We start from the raw sequence: 12691 nt of genomic DNA on the forward strand, positions 1-12691 counted from the left end.
ATGCCCCTCACACAGTTTCTGGCTTCACATCGAACGGAATTACTTGTAGTTTGCTAAATGTCCTCCAGCCTGAATTTGCTCATCTTTGGGTGTTTTGCACATTCCCTCTGCTGGAAAGTGTTCCTTCTCCCTCTTAACCTATTCTTCCTCATTCTTTTTATATCAGAGAGCAGGGGTGTCATGGAGGCAGAAGGGAGGAAAAGAGGAAGAGAGAGAGAGAGAGGAGGGATATAAGTAAGCAAGAAAAACTCAGCAGCAAGGGATGAGAAAATATTCAGAAATTGGGTGCTGAATTGCATTCCAGAATCCAAATCTAGGAGCAGGCAGGGCTGGGACAGCAAGCCAGGCTTCCGACCAGATGGGCTATCCATCAGGGTTGCTTACTATAGCTCACTAATGACCATTATTAAGACCATTGCATGTAAAATGTTTATTTCAAGGTGGAAAATGTACGTCGGGTTTCTCAGAGTAGGTGTTGGAATTTCTTCTACAATTTTCTTCAGTATACAGAGGAGAATTGCTTGTGTTGGTCCTCTACAGTTGAGATCGCCACTGTGCTGTAGAGTAATGAGTTGTAAGTGGTGGCCACTGATCACAGCTCCTTGCTCTGGGCTGCCACCTCAGCCAGTGGTGTGGGTGAATTAGGGTTGATCAAAGTGTGGCCAGCCAGCCCAGGCTCGCCATGCAGTTATGACTTTTGACTAACTGACCATGGTCACTCTTTCGTGGCCTTCTCTTCTTGGATGACATGAAGACCATACATTAACTAACAGGTCACTTCCTAATCATCCAAACAGGAACCTAGAGATTTTTATACCCAGGACAGGATATGGGACGTATATCAGCCAGAGTTCTTATTTGCAAACAAAGAAACATAACCTAGGTGATCTAAGTAGAATCAGAATTTATTGATTATATACTGGATGACTCACAGAACTTCTGAGAAGGTTTGAGAACAAGGCTTGAGGGCTGTACCAATTGGAAACAGTTCTCAAAATCACACTGATATGGTTTGGCTGTGTCCCTACCCAGATCTCATCTTGAATTGTAGCTCCCATAATTCCCACGTGTGTGGGAGGGACCAGGTGGGAGATAATTGAATCATGGGGGCGGTTTCCCCCATACCGTTCTTGAGGTAGTGAATAAGTCTCACGAGATCTGATGGTTTTATAAGGGGAAACCCCTTTTGCTTTGTTCTCATTTTCTCTCTTGTCTGCCTCCATGTAAGACATGCCTTTTGCCTTCCGCCATGATTGTGAGGCCTCCCAGCCACATGGAACTGTGAGTCCATTAAACTTCTTTTCCTTTGTAAATCACCCAGTCTCGAGTATTTTTTTTTTTTTTTTCTTTTTGAGATGGAGTTTTGCTCTTGTTGCCCAGGCTGGAGTGCAATGACGCGATTTTGGCTCACTGCAATGTATACCTCCTGGGTTCAAGTGATTCTCCTGCCTCAGCCTCCTGAGTAGCTGGGATTACAGGTGCCCACCACCACGCCTGGCTAATTTTTTTTGTATTTTTAGTAGAGATGGGGTTTTACCATGTTGGTTAGGCTGGTCTTGAACTCCTGACCTCAGGTTATCCACCCTCCTCGGCCTCCCAAAGTGCTGAGATTACAGGCATGAGCCACTGTGCCCGGTCTCAGGTATAACTTTATCAGCAGCATGAAAATGGACAAATGTACACACTGTGAAAGTGCTCAGGTAAGGACATTATTGAGGATTCATTCCCTGAGATGTGAGTAGAAAAGCAGTTAATGGAAACAATGCAGTTTTCACATTCTGTTTATTTTCCCTGTGCCTTTTGATACAAGTTCCAAATGAACATTTAACAGCATGACAGCTTCCTGTTTATTTCTTCTCTCATCTCTTACTGGTTGGTCAATGCACATAAGTCCATGTGGAGAGAGCTCGGAGCATACTCCTCCTTGACGGTGGATCAGAAGTGTCATCTTGGTTTCCAGTATCCTGCCTGAGCTGTGAATTGTCCTGACTCTTCATTTCTCACTCTGACTCTCTGCAGCATCTGTCTGCTTCTCAGAACACTTGCTTCCCTTGGCTTCTGTGACCTCCTTCCTCTCCAGGTTTGCCACCTGCTTTCTGAATGTTCCTTCTGGGCTCCCTTCCTCCCTTTAACCTCTCACTGTTAGCCTTACTCATGGTTCTATATTCAGCTGCCTTTCTTCTTCTCACTTCTGTCTCAATAGCCTGTCCCAGGAGGGGCTACATTCACTCCTATGGCTTTGTAATCAATAAGCTGATGATTTCAAAACCCTCAGCATTCTCTCTCTCTCTCTTTTTGAGACATGGTCTTGCTATGTTGCCCAGGCTGGAGTGCAGTGGTATAATCATGGTGCACTGCAGCCTTGAACTCCTGGGCTCAAGCCATCCTCCCACCTCAGCCTCCTGTGTAGCTAGGACTACACATGTGCATAACCATGTCTGGCTAATTTTTAAATTTTTTGTAGAGAGGGACATCTCACTATCTTGCCCAGGCTGGTCTCAAACTCCTGGCCTCAAGTGATCCTCCCTCCTCAGCTTCCTAAAGTGCTGGGATTACAGGCATGAGCCACCATGCCCAGACCTCAGCTCTCTTAAACTTCCAACCAGCAAGGAAGCAACTAGATGGCTCTTTGTGGATGTCCAGCAGCCCTTCAAACTGAACATATTCCAGATGGAACCCTTGCTGCTTCTTCCTATGTTCTCTGATTCAGTGAATAGCAGCAGAATCATTGAGTTAGAAATCTAGGTATCATCTTTGAGTCCTTCCTGTCTCCTCCTTATCCTTCACATCAATCCCTAGGTTCTCTCACTCTTATTTTCTTAATATCTCTCAAATCTGCCCAGCCTCATTCACCTGCATCAAAATCTTTTAGTTTTAGCTATCACCATCCCTGACTTGGATCATTGCAACAGACTCCTGAGAAGTGTTCAGGCTCCAGGCTCCAGAGAGCCCTGGCAGTCCCTACTCATGTCCTTGCTTCATTAGAACCCAAATGATAAAGTGTGCACTTGGTTACATCTCTTCCCTGCATGAGACCATTCAGTGAATCCCCACGGCTATAAGAAAATTTAAACTTCTAAGGCAGGGGTTGGTAAGCTATGGCTCATGGGTTGAATCACCTGTTTTTATGCAGCATAAATGCTAAGAATAGTTTTTACATTTTAAAATTATTGAAAAATCAAAGACTGTGACACATGAAAATTATTTGGACCTTACCCAAAATATACAAAGAACTCTTAAGCTCAACAAGAGAACAAACAACTCAATTAAAAAATGGCTAAAATGGGGCCAGGCGCGGTGGCTCACGCCTGTAATCCCAGCACTTTTGGAGGCTGAGGCAAGTGGATCACCTGTGGTCAGGAGTTCAAGGCCAGCCCGACCAACATGGTGAAACCCCCGTCTCTACTAAAAATACAAAAATTAGCCAAGTGTGGTGGTGGGCATCTGTAATCCCAGCTACTTAGGAGGCTGAGGCAGGAGAATCGCTTGAACCTGGGAGGTGGAGGTTGCAGTGAGCCGAGATTGCACCACTGAACTCCAGCCCGGGCAACAAGAACGAAACTTCATCTCAGGGAAAAAAAAAAAAAAAAAAGATATTTTGAATCTGGTTCTGAGCTAAAGTTGAGTAAATTCTTAGCTAAGAAAAAATTGGAAATTCATCATCTATATTAGCAACAGATTCTCAGAGTAAATTGTTAACTTCTATGATTTATGATAATCGAGCCGGACTTGATCATACAAGTTAGTCTAATAATGTATTTGACCAAAATATAGATTTTATTGGTCAGATTCAGAAGCATTCATGCTCACAAGCTTTGGGAAAGTGAAAAATAATAAAATCATTTTGGATTAAAAAAGAAATGGCCAAAAGACCTAAACAGACACCACCTCAGAGAAGACTCACAGATGGCAAATAAGCACATAAAAAGATGCTTACCAGCATATGCCATTAGGGAACTGTAAATTAAAACAAGGAGGAACCACTACACATTTAACAGGATGCCTAAAATCCAAAGCACTGACAAATGCTGGCAAGGATGTAGAGCAACAGGAGCTCTCATTCATTGCTGGTGGGAATGCAAGATGTACACCTACTTTAGAGTCCAGTTTGGCAATTTTTTTTTTTTTTACAAAGCAAAAGTTACTTTTGCCTTGTGATCCAGAAATTGAGCTTCTTGCTATTTACTCAGAGAAGTTGCACATGTCTACAGCAGCTTTATTCATAATTGCCAACACTTGGAAGCAAACAAGATGTCCTTTAGTAAATATGGATAAACAAACTGTGGTACATCTATACAGTGGAATATTACTCAGTAATAAAAAGAAATGAGCTATCCAGTCACAAAAAGACATGGAGGAATCTTAATTGCATGTTACTAAGTGAAGCAGTCTAAAAAGGCTGCATAGTGTGTACTTCCAACTATATAGCATTCTGCAAAAAGCAAACATATGGAGACAGAATATACAGAATATATAAGGAGCTTGAACAACTATATAGGAAAAAATCTAGTAATCCAATTTAAATATGGGCAAAATATCTGAACAGACATTTCTCAAAAGAAGACATGCAAATGGCAAACAGGCATATGACAAGATGTTCAACATCACCGATTATCAGAGAAATGCAAATCAAAACTACAATGAGGTATCATCTCACCCCAGTTAAAATGGCTTTTATCCAAAAGACAGGCCATAATAAATGCTGGCAAGGATGTGGAGAAAAGGGAACCTTTGTACTCTGTTGGTGGGAGTGTCAATTAGTACAACCATTATGAAGAACAGTTTGGAGGTTCCTCAAAAAGCTAATAATAAAGCTACCATATTATCCAGCAATCCCACTGCTAGGTATATACCTCAAAGAAAGGAAATCAGTATATCAAAGAGATATCTGCACTCCCATATTTATGTAGCATTATTCACAATAGCCACGATTTGGAAGCAACCCAAATGTCTGTCAATAGATGAATAGATACAGAAATGTGGTACAAGGCTGGGCATGGTGGCTCACACTTGTAATCCCAGTACTTTGGGAGGCCGAGGCAGGCAGATCATTTGAGGTCAGGAGTTTGAGACCAGCCTGACCAACATGATGAAACCCCATCTCTACTAAAAATACAAAAAAAAAAAAAAAAAATTTAGCGGGGCATGGTGGTGCACACCTGTAATCTCAGCTACTTGGGAGGCTGAGGCATGAGAATCACTTGAACCCAGAAAGCGGAGGTTGCAGTGAGCTGAGATCACGCCACTGCACTCCAGCCTGGTGACAGAGTGAGGTTCTGTCTCAAAAAAAGACATGTGGTACAAATACACAATGGAGTACTATTCAGCCATAAAAAAGAATGAGATGCTGTCATTTGCAACAACATGGAAACAACTGGAGGTCATTTTATTAAGTGAAGTAGGCCAAGCACAGAAAAACTTCACATGTTCTCACTTATTTGTGGGAGCTAAAAATTAGAACAACTGGACTGATGGAGATAGAGAGCAGAAGGATGGTTACCAGTGGCTTGGAAGGGTAGTGGTGGAGGGTGGAGGGGATGTAAGGACGGTTAATGGGTAAAAACTAGTTAGAAAGGATGAATAAGACATAGTATTTGATAGCACAATAGTAAAAAATAATTTAATTGTACATTTAAAAATAATTAAAAGAGTATAATTGTAATGTAAAGGATAAATGCTTTGAGGTGATGGATACCCCAGTTGCCCTGATGTGATTGTTACCCATTGTATGCCTGTATCAAAATATCCCACATACCCCATAAATATATACACCTACTATGTACCCACACAAATAAAAAATAGAGAGAAAAACATAGAAATTCAGTGGTTGGACAGGCGTGGTGGCTCACATCTGTAATCCCAGTAATTTGGGAGGCCAAGGCAGGCCTTCTTGAGCCCAGAAGTTCAAGACTAGCCGGGCAATGTGGCAAAACCCTGTTTCTACCCCCAAAAATACAAAAACTAGCTGGGCATGGTGGTGTGCACCTGTAGTCCCAGCTACTTGGGAGGCTGAGGTGGGAGGATGGCTTGAGCCCGGAGGTTGCAGTGAGCCAAGATCATGCCACTGCACTCCAGCTTGGGTGGCAGAGCCAGACTCTGTCTCAAAAAATATATATGTAGATAATAAAATAAAATGAAAATCAATGGTTACCAGGGCCTTAGGGGAAGGAGAGAGGGATAAACAGTGGACCACAGGGGATATTTATGGCAGTGAATCTCTTCTACAGGATGCTGTAATGGTAGATGTAAATGTAATTACACATTTATCAAAACTCATAGAATATGCAACAGAAAGAGTGAACTCTAATGTAAACTATGGACTTCAGTTAATAATAATGTATCAAGCCAGGTGAGGTGGCTCAGGCTTGTAATCCTAGCACTTTGGGAGGCCCAAGTGGATGGACTGCTTGAGCTCAGGAGTTTGAGACCAGCCTGGGCAACATAGTGAGACCCTGTCTCTACAAAAAATACAAAAATTAGCCGGGTGTGGTGGCGTATGCCGGTAGTCTCAGCTACTCAGGAAGCTGGGATAGGAGACTGGCTTGAGCCCAAGAGACGGGAGGTTGCAGTGAGCTGAGACTGAGATTGTGCCACTGCACTCCAGCCTGGGTAACAGAGCCAGATCCTGTTTCACATACACACAAGTATCAATATTGGCCCTTCAAGTATAACAAATGTACCACACGAATGCAAGATGTCAATACAAGGGAAAACCATGTATGGAGGGATGATGAGGTGGTATCTGGGAACTCTCTGTATTTTCTGCAATTTTTTTGTAAACCTAAAATTGCTAAAACAGAAAGTCTATTAATTAGGATAATTATATCAATTTCAAATTCAGTGTTCATAAATTTTTATCGGAAGACATCCACGCCCATTCATTTACATATTGCCTATGGCCACTTTTGTGATACAATAACCAAACTGAGAAGTTGCCACAGTGGCCAGATGGCTTACAACATCTAAAGCATTTACTATCTGCCCCTCCCCCCTACCACAGGCCACTGATTACTCTTCCAGCCTCACACCATCTCCCATCTTATCCTTAGGCCATCTTGAAAAATATTTTCCTTAGAAATCCATGCTCTCTTGCCCATTAGTTCCTCTACCTGGAATACCAAGCAGGACTAACTGGGTACCATTATATCCCAGACACCTTTTTTGGCTGGCTTTTTTTGATCACTGATGCCTGAGTTAGATGCCCTTTCAATGTACCCCCCCAATCCCACCCCCATAATTTGGCCTTTCTATGGAAAGAACTCACGTTATTGCTGGCCCCTTCAGACTGTGAAAATTTTTTTTTTTTTTTTTTTTGAGACGGAGTCTCGCTCTATCGCCCAGGCTGGAGTGCAGTGGCCCGATTTCGGCTCACTGCAACCTCCGCCTCCCTGGTTCAAGCGATTCTTCTGCCTCAGCCTTCCGAGTAGCTGGGACTACAGGCGTGCACCACCACACCCGGCTAATTTTTGTATTTTTAGTAGAGACGGGGTTTCACCATATTGGCCAGGCTGGTCTCAAACTCCTGACCTCGTGATCTGCCCACCTCGGCCTCCCAAAGTGCTGGGATTACAGGCGTGAGCCACCACGCCTGGCCCAGACTGTGAACTTTTAAGTTTGAGGTCATGGCTTATTTATCTCTGCATCCCTGTTACCTAGTACCTGCTAGTATCCACTAGTGTGGATGATCAGGAATCATTTTATAAGGGATTCTAAACTTGGAGTCCATACATGGTTGGGCTTCAGGATCTGTGACTACCTTGAAATGGGATGAAAAGGCTATGTGTGTATGTTTGTTTGGGCTTATTTCCTGGGGAGAAAGCCCATTGTTTTCATGAGCTTCTCAAAGGGAACCATGACCAGCCTCCAACAAAGAAAAAAATGAAGAATTCCTGGAAGAGTATAGGTACATGGTCAGTACAGTGCCAACCTAGATACATTAACAAGATTTGTTGACTCTGTCAGATTGACAAAAACAAAGAAAGTTATGGATCCTAGTCAACAATCATACCATCCATGACACAAAGATCTGTGTGACAATAGCAAAGACATGGAATAACCCAAATGCCCATCAATGATAGACTGGATAAAGAAAATGTGGTACATATACACCATGGAATACTATGCAGCCATAAAAAGGAATGAGATCATGTCCTTTGCAGGGATGTGGATGGAGCTGGAAGCCATTATCTTCAGCAAACTAACACAGGAACAGAAAACCAAACACCTCATATTTTCACTTATAAGTGGGAGCTGAACAATGAGAACACATGGACACAGGGAGCAGAACAACACACACTGGGGCCTGTCAGGGCAGCAGGGATGAGGAGCATCAGCTAATGCATGCAGGGCTTAATACCTAGGTGATGAGCTGATAGGTGCAGCAAACCACCATGGCACACATTTATCTATGTAACAAACCTGCACGTTCTTCTGCACATGTATCTCAGAACTTAAATTAAAAAACAAACACACATACATCTGAAAAAAAGAAAACCGCTATCTTTTCACATTAAAAAAAAGATCTGTGTGGGTGACTGACTCATCCCTATTTTTTAAAGCCTCAAATCCATGACAAAAGGTCAGCCTTGTTTAAAAACAGCTGAGGCCTAGGAGATTAGTATTCAAAGGAAGAACATTTTAGAAGAGATTCATACAAATATCTGGACTTCACTGAATACATGCTTGTGATAATTTTGTGTCAACTTGGGTAGGCCATGCTACCCAGTTATTGGTCAAACACAAGTCTAGATGTTGCTGTGAAGGTATTTTTTTTGGTACGTGTGATTATCATTTAAGTCAACAGACACTGAGTAAAGCAGATTACTCTCTTTAATGTGTGTGGGCTTCACTCAGTTGAAGGTCTTAAGAGAAAAGACTGAGGTTCCCTGAGGAAGAAAGAGTTCTGCTTTGGACTTGAGACTGCAGCATCAACTCTTCCTTGGGTCTAGGCTGCTGACCTGCCCTGCAGATTTTGGACTGTATATACCCAAAGAAATACAAATCATTGTATCATAAAGACACATGCATGCTTATGTTCATTGTAGCACTATTCACAATAGCAAAGACATGGAATCAACCTAAATGCCCATCAGTGGTAGTCTGGATAAAGAAAATGTGGTACATATACACCATGGAATACTATTCAATGATAAAAAGAATAAAATCATGTCTTTTGCAGCAACATAGATATACCTGGAGGCCATTCTCCTACGCATATTAACACAAGAATAGAAAACTACCGCATGTTCTCACTTATAAGTGGGAGCTAAACATTGGTTACTCAAGGACATAAAGATGGCAGCAATAGATACCTGGGACTACTAGAAGGGGGAGTCGGGGAGCAAGGATTTAAAAACTATTGGGTACTATGCTCGCTACCTGGGTGATGGGATCACTTGTACCCAAATCCTTAGCATCGCACAATATACCCAGGTAACAAACCTGCACCTGTACCCCCTGAATCTAAAATAAAAGTTGAATGAATAAGTAAATATGCTATTTTTGATGAAGATATGTTTTAGATTAAGATATTTTTACTTGGTACACTTTAGTATTAGACCCAAGTTTGCCACCCTTCTGGTTTCTTGGTTAATATTTTCAATTAATGCTCAAGATAAACACCCCTCCTTGGTTTAAATGAGCATTTGCCAGTGAGAAAAGTAGGAAGACATTTTGGCATTCAGGTGTTTGCTGGAATTAGTTATGTCTGAAACCACAACTTTGGTTCTCCTAGGAAGTACAAGTACTCAGTACCATTGTACACCATAAGTAGGTGGTGATGGACTTTGAAATTGGAAATATGTGGATCTGTGTTTAGCCAATGGAAACTTTAGGTACAAGAACCACCAAGAAATGGACCACCAAAGTATTCCTTCCTTTCACGTTTTAGCTTTCTTAGTTCTATTTCTGCTTATCACTCGTGTTTATTTTGCTTTTGTGGTTTTTGGTATTGTTTCACAAGCATTGTAACAGCAATTATGAAATTTCTTTTTCGATTTTTGGGTGGGAACGTCTTGCTGTGTGGCCAGGGCTGCAGTGCAGTGGTGCGATCATGGCTCACTGCAGCCTTGACCTCCTGGGCTAAAGCAATCCTCCCAGTACACGCATGGGTCACCACATCTGGCTAATTTTCAAATTTTTTTTTGTAGAGACAGCAGTCTCACTGTGTTGCCCAGGCTGGTCTTGAACTCCTGGGCCCAAGGAAGCCTCCAGCCTGGGCCTCCTAAAGTGCTGGGATTACAGATGTTAGCCACCACTTAAACAGGAAAAGTTACTTACAATCCCACTACTCTAGAAACATATTTTTAAACTGAGTTTCTCAAGGACACAGGCCAAAGGAAAGGCTAACAGACCTTTGAATCAAGGGCAGAAGGCCTCCGGAGAAGGGAAACCGTACAGAAACTACGGTGGAACAAATGTCATTTCTGAAACGTAATTTACGAATACCAACAAGTTGGTATTCTCACAGTGGCACAGTGGCACTGAAAGAACATTTGCACCATTTGGAAAACACTGAGGCTATTTAGTTTTTCAGAACAGCTGTCTCACTGAACTCTCCCCGGGCTCAACTGTCTACTGCCCATTTCCCTTTATGTCTCCTAAAGCCCCAGCATATGAGGATTTGGCACCTAGAACAAGGTTGAGTGTGACTGACACAGGAAACGGCCCGTGGCTGGACTGGCGCCTGCATGCAGCTGAATGGGGACACACAGCCAGGCCTCAGCAAGGAAGCAGCTGTCACTCAAAGTGCTCAGCTCAATGTCACCAGCTTGCTTGTTTCCTTATTCTTAGTGTCTTAACTTCACTTGGAAGGTAACACTAATGGTGGGACATAGTGTCACTCTGACTTAACCTTGTAGTTTGGGTAGCTCTGCAGGAAGAGGGAGAAATGGGAATTAAATTAACATTCATTTAATATATCCCACACTGTACTGAACACTATATTTATATACGTAGAGGGAGAGATAGAGAGAGAGATCTATCTATTCGGCAATGGAGAGTGATTAAGATCACTGCCTGGGTTTAAGCTATGCTAGCTGTGTGGCCTTGGGCAAGTCACTTAACTTCTCCATGTCTCATGTTTTTTTCTGTAACGATAACAATATTACCTATGTTAAGAGTTACTATGAGGATTAAATTAATTACATGTAAAGCCCTTAGATCAGTGCTTGGAACACAGTAAGTGCTATACGTGTGTTTGCTGTTATTACCCTTAGTAGTTAACTTCAACAAAGTCCTGTTCATCCTTTTATGACCAAGGAAACTGACGCCCATGGAGATTAAGTCAATTACCGGACATGGCAGAGCCTGAAACCAAACTCAGATTTACCTGACTGCAATATTTTCTTCCCATAACATGACTGGGCCTGCTCAATGCTATCAAATTCCCTCTGCTGCTTGCCAGCATAGGGTTCAGTTTATCAACCCTTCTTTGTACTGTCAAGAGTGAAATCCTATCTGACTGAGGCTCTGTCTTTTATCCCCAATTCCGATCAACCCTGGAGAAGGGCCAATGGTCAACATTTGGGGAGTCAGTGAAAGGAGAAACTTCCCTTTTCCATTCCCCCCTGTAGGCCTGATTGCCCTTTTGATATCGCCTATGTATCCCTATCAGAAGGTAGTGAATAACATAACTAAATAAATCATCTGATGGACAGTACCTTTACAGCCTGGTGGATTTGGGGGAGCAATCGGCCTCCGAGGGCAGCGCTGTCCAATAGGAATATAATGGGAGCCATCTGTGTAACTTTAAACTTTTTAATAGCTACATTAAGAATTAAAAAACAAAAGTGAAATTAACTTTAATATTTTACCTAATATATCAAAAATATTGTCATTTCAATCTGGAATCAATATAAACATTATTGAGATACTTTTTTGTATTGAGTTCATTATTTACTTTAAACATACAGTCCTTGAAGTATATACAATGTTACTACAACATCTCCAGGACACTTGCATATGTGTATATTTTGCTTTTTTGTATTGTGTTGAATCCATTATGAATTTTAAGCACACAGCCCTAGAAATATATACAATGCTACTACAGCAGCCCCTAGCCAGACACTTGGACATGTTTCCTTGATGGGCCTTCTTTATTGAGTTACAGACTTGATGTGTCTAAAATTGTACCCTGTCTCCCTTTTCTTCCTCCTTAGACAGATACTCTGATGGAAAAAAAAAATGGCTGAAAGAGTAAAGTCGCTTTTCCTCCGAATTTCCCCCATTAGTGCAGCTTGTATGGACAGCTGCGATTTCTTGTTGGGTCACAGGGCGTTTGTGACAATCTGCACGCTCTGCACTTCTCCCTCTGTGAGGTCAGGAGTGATGGGGGGGCACTTCAGGTTCTAGAAGGACTCAGGCCTCCTCTTGGACCCTGCAAAGTCCTTTCCAGTGCCTGGTTTCCACAGGGACGGTGTTGCCTGCACAGACGACAGCACCCCCGGCGGGGAGAGCGGCCCAGCGGAGACTCGGCAGGGCTCAGGTTTCCTGGACCGGATGACGGACCTGAGCCCGGGGCCCGGGCGGCGCTGGCCGGGCACAGGATGCGTGGCCCGGAGAGCGCATCCCGGCCATCCGCCCGCGCTCGGCCCCGCGGCGCAGCTGCTGCAGATCTGCGGGGGCCGCCACCTCCTCCGGGGGCTGGCAGCGACAGGACTCTCCCCGCCCCGGCCCGGGGCCCTCCCTTGCA

The sequence above is a fragment of the Pongo abelii genome, chromosome 19, assembly GCF_028885655.2.
Source record: "Pongo abelii isolate AG06213 chromosome 19, NHGRI_mPonAbe1-v2.0_pri, whole genome shotgun sequence".
NCBI classification, from domain to species: domain Eukaryota; kingdom Metazoa; phylum Chordata; class Mammalia; order Primates; family Hominidae; genus Pongo; species Pongo abelii.